Source organism: Glandiceps talaboti, chromosome 9, assembly GCF_964340395.1.
Source record: "Glandiceps talaboti chromosome 9, keGlaTala1.1, whole genome shotgun sequence".
In the NCBI taxonomy this organism is placed as follows: domain Eukaryota; kingdom Metazoa; phylum Hemichordata; class Enteropneusta; family Spengelidae; genus Glandiceps; species Glandiceps talaboti.
Window position 1 is genome coordinate 11157863 of NC_135557.1, and position 7771 is coordinate 11165633.

General features: G+C 37.6%; 1 pseudogene across 1 annotated transcript; it reads left to right on the forward strand.

Annotated features, from left to right (window-relative positions):
* LOC144440435 (monocarboxylate transporter 12-like) lies at positions 1 to 4844 on the forward strand (annotated as a pseudogene). The gene is made up of 4 exons (XR_013481199.1): positions 1 to 302; positions 976 to 1119; positions 3120 to 3952; positions 4525 to 4844. The product of XR_013481199.1 is annotated as a monocarboxylate transporter 12-like (transcript).
* Positions 4845 to 7771: the final 2927 nt, after the last annotated feature.

Sequence of the window (7771 nt, forward strand, 5' to 3'; positions counted from 1 at the left end):
CAGCTGTCAAACAGTGGGACAGATAGTGAATTTTACTGCACCGCTCTGCGTTGATATGACCACTTTAAAAGACGTGTCGACCGAGTAGAAGGTCCGAAAAATTAGAATGGTTACCGAGGGACACGATGGTGGTATCTATGGCTGGCTTGTAGTACTAGCAAGCCATGTATGTAGTATGTTCGTGCTTGGCATGTTCCAGTCCATAGGTCCTGTATTTGTGGCTCTACAAAGGTATTTTGATTCAAGTTCAGCCCGCACAGCATGGATTATTTCAGTGGCTTTTTGCTTGGAAACAGCATTCGGTAACGTACAAATACATTTTCATTCTTTATTTGCTGTAGGGCGGGTTGGGGCACTCGCTAACCCCTTCTTTCTTCATGAAATTGAGCATCGTACCATCACATTTTAAACCGACGTAGTCTTAAAGATATGGCATCAGCTACATACATACCCATCTTAGTTCTTGTCATTTACTATACTGGACCAGCATCCCGTTACTACTCGACTTCCACTAAAAATCCTCACCGCTTCTTGAGGTCAACATCCGAAAAAGCATATCTGAGGATAGGCACGTCCATATAACATCATGCACATTGAGTAACACCCCTCCCCTCCCCCACTCCTGTTAAGAATATGATAAAATCGTGAACTATCAATACAAGTGTAATCCGACGTAGTCCAATCAATTAGTAACGGGTTCCGCCATTCTTTTAGTGATTCTTTTAAAGTTACTAATGTATTTGCAGGGTTGTTTGTAATCTATACAATGCCATAATGTAAACAGAAAATTAAACTATGTATGAGAAAAGTGAGCAGTATTTTTGAGTCTTTTATTCAGTGTAGTATACGAGATAGAAATATATCTTAGACTCATTCTATAACAGTTACTGTACCGTAATTGTTCCGAAAACTCTTACAAATTCTTTTTCTCCATGGTACACATGAAGTCACTCTCCTTTTTTACACAATCTCCAGGTCCCATTGCAAATATATCTGTGAAGAAAATAGGATATCGAGGTACTGTAATTCTTGGAGGTGTATTATCATCTATCGGTTTTGTACTGACTGCTTTTGCACCAAGTATCGAGTTTATTTACTTCAGTTTTGGAGTATTAGTTGGTATGTATAACTTTATAACATTTTATTATGACAGATATAATTTTGATAACACTATTGACACGAACAAAATGTACCTGGTATAAATAAGTTACCTATCGTTTTAGGCTGTTATCTATATTGCCAAAATACATGACTTTGTTGAAATATACTTAAAATAATAAGTGCTTATTATATTATACATATAGTAAATCACAATGTTATGGTTACATACACAACATAAAGTTTTTAAAAAAATCTACTGTCAAGTTCATTGCTATTTGACAACATCAAAACACCATGGTACGTCCACTGTACGGCCGCTAAGTGTATGAACACAGGTTAGGCCAAATACAAAAAAAAAGTTGTTTGGTTCCAGTTACCCGACCCCACCTAGTTTTTCACGCCAACCCTAAACTTTTTTTTTTACGTATTCGAGAAAAATAATAAAATCGCGAAAATCGTGAAGTCTATCTTCTATCGCAAGAAATAGTGAGTGCGGAAACTGACATCAACTTTAAAAAGACAATATCTAACTATTCTTCTAATCTATAATGGCTGTACATCTGATGAGAAGAAATACACAACACAGAGACCATTTGGAAACATGAACTAGACACTCACACATGAAAAAAAAATATGATAAAATAAAATGAAAAATCTATCAACCCCATCTTTTTTAAAATTGAATGTAATCGGAACCACGCAATTTTTTTTTACGCCCTATAGCTCTTTGGCGTATTTATACAACATCGTCCTAACACCGTCGTCGTAAACTGATAATGATCATTTGCGACATGGCAACGTGCCAATGCAGAAAGTAAGATCCGACTGCCAAGAATGGTTAACACAATCTTCATGGTCGACAGTTTCATGTTGTGAGGTTTTTAGCTAACATACTTGTTTTTGCGTCAATATCTAAGAAGATGTTTTCTATGGATTTGGTGTTCCTTGCCATAGACTTGTCTTGGTATTATTATCTTTAGAAGTTGTCTACACCAGGCCAAGGCTTCTACAACGGTACTCTTGGAAGCACAGAAATCTGTTCTGCATTTGAAATTAGCATAAAGAATCTGAGTGGATCTTCAGGCACTCGGAATTGACTACCGTTCTTATTAAAGCCACGTAGTGACGCGGGTAAGACGCACTTGTTCAGGATAAATGCTGTTAGCAATCCATTCAGTAAATTATGACTCACCATGCGACAAACAAGATGGCTACCTTTATGTCAAATTCATCATCAGCACATTTCATTGACGAATGCAACTTTTGAGTTTGATACTCATCACGTAGTAATTTGTTCAACACATTTCACCGAGCAAGTTATTGTTGACTTTTGGCCACCTGCACCGCACTTGAAAGTGCAAAACCAAATAAGTATACTAGTACGATTGGACTGAGAATATATATTTGAAAGCATGCGAGTAGACCAAAACTTTAAGCAAAGTCATAGGTCAAAGATCCCTTCAGTCGCATGAACTGTGATATAAATAGTTCATTGAATCATCAATAGACAGCTTTTCGAGGCTTCTTTGTGTCCTGAAGAAGCTGTAATGGTATGTTCCAATTGACCGACTTTACCTTGTCGACAATAAATATCGGAATCTCCAGGGAAAATATTGGATTGTAATGAACAGCTTTTCTAGCCCTTCATGGGACTCCCAATTTATTCGTTTCACATATGCCCAAAATTCATTTTTCTAGCCTTTTGCAGACAGTCGGTATCCTGAATGCACCATTATATTTAGCTGAGCTACTGGTGTTAGTGGTGGTGGTGGTGTTGTTGTTGTTGTTGTTGATGTTGTTGTTGTTGTTGTTGTTGTTGTTGTTGGTGGTGGTGGTGGTGGTGGTGGTGGTGGTGGTAATGTCAAATTTAAAAGATTTCTGTGGTTAAAAGGTCATGACACTCGGGTTGGTGCAGAGAGTGTCTTTTGATAATTACATCAAGATAAGTCTTGAGCAAGTTTGTAGGTCAAGCGTTTTATTTGGATGATCAAATTTGGTTCATTTTTTTCCATTTATAGGATGTGGTTATGGACTTATTGTAATTCCTCGACTCGGACTTCTTCCATTTTACATCAAAAAGAGATTTGCCATGCGAATGCTTTTGCAGTAAGTGGTGCTGGAATAGGAACGCTCATCTTCACCCCATTATGGCAACTATTGATTGAGATGCATGGTTGGAGAGGAGCTTTTATCGTATTTTCAGCGATAAATGCCAACTTGTGTGTATGCGGAGCCCTCTTTAAACTACCCAAGAAGAACGCGGAAACAACATCTACAGAGATGAGTGAAACACAGATTGAGAATGAAATATTAAACCGGGAAAATGGACCAAAAGAGAAAATATCACCCTTACGACAGATGATCAAATTATGTGACTGTAGTCTATTTTCCAGGTATCCAGTGATGGCAGTAATGACGTTTTCAATGTTTGTTGGATATGGCATTGGTTTCATAGGCTCACCAGCTTATATGGTTGCACGAGCTAAGTCTATCGACCTTAGTTCAGAAGGTAACATTGCCTTAGCCATGTCTATATTTGGAGTGGCTGGTATAGTAGGCAGACTTTCTCCACCTGCTATATTACATTTCACACCTAGTACCATGACCAGTACAAGATTGTTTGGGTTGGCACAAATCTTAAGTGGAATAACCAATATTTTCAGTCCGTTTGCTGATTCGTACCCAACTTATTGTGTGTACGCGGCTACAATGGGATTCAGCACTGGAGTTTTCGCTACAATGATATCACAGACAATGAAAGATGTAATTGGCCCTTCAAACTTGACGGCAGGTTTATCTGTGATCCTTCCTTGGATCAGTCTTGCAGGATTGCTTGGGACACCATTGGCAGGTAATCAATTATTTGTAAAACAACCAATTGTTTTGTCCAGTTTTATTTATCTGTCCAATGCTGCATTTGTTGATATGGTTATGGTCTTAATATGAGTCCTCTACTTGGACTTATTGCATTTTACACCAAAGAGAGATAAGTCATTTAGAATGTATTGCAACGAGTGGATGAGGGGTAGAAACAATTCATTTGAACCTCATTATAGAAACAAATTATTGTGGTGTATGGTTGGTGTTACTATCCCAGTAGTTTTAGATGTACAATGTACTCTATAGATTCAATAATTGTTACCACTACAATAACAGTTAATGATTCACAGACATGCACAGTGAGTACGATCGTGATATGACAGAGAGAAAGTAAGTAAGTAAGTAAACATGTGTGAGAGAATGGATGAGAGAAATAGAGCAACAGACAGACTGTGTGGTGGTAGGGTGAGTGTTTGATATGTTATAAAACTTAAGTATCTGGTTCTCCTTTTTTCTCACATTGTCACTTTCTTGTATTAGCTCTGCAATGTTATAACCAGTGTAAAACAATCCATACATTCATACTTATTGTTTTTCTCATAGGATGGATATATGACATAACCCAGGATTATAACAATTCTTTCTACTTTTACGGTTGCTGTATGTTGACTGCTGGCCTTGCTGTTCTGTTATTTGAGCGAATTTATCGGTTATATCAGGAGAAAATGGTTGGAGAGAGCGACGCAAAGTACGAGGTTGGCGAGGAACACAGTGCTTGTTCAGGAAGTAGAACTAATACCGGATGATATATTTCTCTAACTTGCAATTATAGTATATTTCAATCAAACCTAGCATAACGATGAATATAACATAGCATCCGGCTAATACACACGACACTTTGTACCATTACGTAACCAGATTGGTGGCAATGTTTCAAATTCAGCTTGACAAATAATATGTTTACAAATAATATGTTTCAGTCATATTAATTTATGATATTGCAACTTTGACATATAATTAAAACACGTGACGAAACAAAGTGTCACCTGGCTTAACAAAATCTCACTAGCATTGCATATTTTATCACATGGCTTGACAAATCTCACTAACATTGCATATTTTATCACATGGCTTGACAGAATTTTACTAACACTGTACGTTGTATCACATGGCCTAACAAAATTATATCATCTGGTTCAACAAAAAGTGTATCGTACAGTGTACATTATTTCGTATAGATCGATAAAAAATACTATGAATATAGATATTTATCGAGCAAGACGATAACAGTAGTGTTAGTATGATTTTTGTTCAATTAAACTATAAATGTAGCACTGTTGGTAAGATTTTGTTATGCCAGACGATTAAATGTAGCACCGTTGCAGTGCTAATAAGACTTCTGTTGAGCCAGACGATAAAATATAGCATTGTAAGTTATTGTTGTTGAGGCAAGTGACGCTTTGTTTCAAGTGTCTGGGTTATCATTGTCATACTGGCCTACGTAGCTATGTGTACACTTATAGAGTGGATGATATTGCTTGTGCTCTAACCTTGACATAGTTCTAATTTAAATATCACTGTATGTTACTTGGGTTGTGAACTTTAAAAAGTTACTTGATTAATGCCAAGTCGTAAATTACACCCATTGGTAATCCTGCATGTCGAGACGAATGTGAGTTTTGATTAAACTGATAACAGAGAGTTTTGTGTGTGTATATTTATACACGTAGAGTTAATTATTCTGAAAAGGGCAATGGTTATCATTTTACTGAATGTTATTGCTTTATTACATTTTCCAACTAATACATATGCTATCGCAGACATGATTCTCATTTAAGGGCAGATTGAAGGTAACGCAGCGATTCTCAGAGGAAGCAGTTATATGTAACAGAGTTTGAAGAAAGGTGGCCGCATGCACCAAGAAGGACACAATCCATGTGCAACGAGTAAATCTAACAATTTAATATTCGTTGTATCAGTAAAAGTCATTATTGTGATGGCCAAGTATAGTGCGTATAGTTTTAAGGGTGTCGTGTATTTTTGTTCATTGGGCACGATTGAAATAGAAGCAGGTGAAATGCACATAAAATCGTAAGTGCTAATTCAGGTTGGGGTAGGAAATGCGGTCAAGGCATAGTACGTACTAACCACAGTCTGTGTACTAACGCACATGTTGACTTCGACCTGTATTACACGTAGCCAGAAGTGTAGTTCTCAACTTATGCTATACTGCAATGTGTGATGAAGACAACAGCAATAACGACATTGTTACAAAGTGATACAAAACAACAGGTTTTAGGTCAAATAAGTGTATCTGCCAATTCCAAAAATATGTTATGTAATCCCTAGAGGTAAATAACGTATCGTTTCACACTTCATCTCAGTTTCACGCTTGCATGCTCACGATTTAAACATTTTTTGAAAGTTCTGTGTATTCAGTGCACTAAGGCAACCATTTTCAAAGGTAACTGTGCTTATTTTTCATTGCAATACCCCTCGAATTGATGCCATAAAAATCTCAGATTAAAGGCCAGTCACCAGACATTCCGTGAAAAAACACTGCAATTTAACATCTATCAATGAAATGTCTGAATAAAATACTTGTAATGCCCCTTGCTGTTTTTAAGTCATCGATGATTTTAGCAACTTTATGTAAATAAATGATTATTCCTAGTCGTTCGGCAAAGTCATGTAAACAAGAGGCGAGTGAGTTGGTTTCTATCATTGTCTATCTCACTTGTATATGATGTGTGTACCACGGCATAAACACATAAATACAGTGAACGTGATTCAGGTAAAAGCTACTGATTACATTCTAGAGACATCACTCGCCTCGCACGTGCACAGTATAACGGTCGCCATCTTTATCACACTGGTCAGCATGTCTCGGACTGAGAAATTCTGGATAATAATATCGATATTCCTGTAACAACCGATGATACCGTGACAGCCACATATCTCCAACTATATTCAGTGTCATTATCGTTTGGGACCCGAAAGTACGTACGTACGTACGTACGTACGTACGCATATACGCACACAACATCATCAGTTGAGTTGGAGAATTTGAAGCATTGTATGTAGACAGGGGTTATTTCTGTGACTGACCCAAATATTTCACAAACGCAATGGGTAGACTCTATCACTCACAAGGTGAATGCTGATTTGGCGAGACGCCTGAATCCGGAGAAATAACTCAAACAGTCGCAGATGATTGGCACACCGCGCCTGCAGATACTACATTGCCTGGCCTGGCTGAATTTGGGAGAGTGTGGGATCCGGGAATGACTGGGAAAGTCCTTGACTAGTTAGATGATGATTATTCACACTTGGCCCGCTGGTAATGTATTGCAGTTCCTTGGTGATCCCATGATAGACTGTAACCTGCCATGAGACGTGCAACATAGCCATCTTACGTATATAAACCTGCATGAATACATTCCTGTAGGAAGTGTACTAGAGTGTGGATCCGTCTTCATAAAAGGGAAATGGTGGGTAACAATTCCTCAACACTCAATCCCCAAAATGATTTAAATGCTGCTAGACTTGAAAAAAAAGCATAATGTCCCAGAATCAGTGGTAATGTCTTGATAATTTTAAAGCCACTGGTTATTTCTGAATAGTACCACCACGAATATATGTAAACACTCTGCAGGAATCAATATATATGTTTTTAGTTTTAATTGGCCGTGTTGAAGGCCAGAACTACACACAGAGGATAAGAAGATAAGTGAGGTCAACATCTCCAACTCCACCATCTTATCCCCAAATAGCTTACCACACTGCTCCATTATGAGAACCACTCCCATACTCAGCACAACTAACAATTGATTCAATACATGGTTAGTAA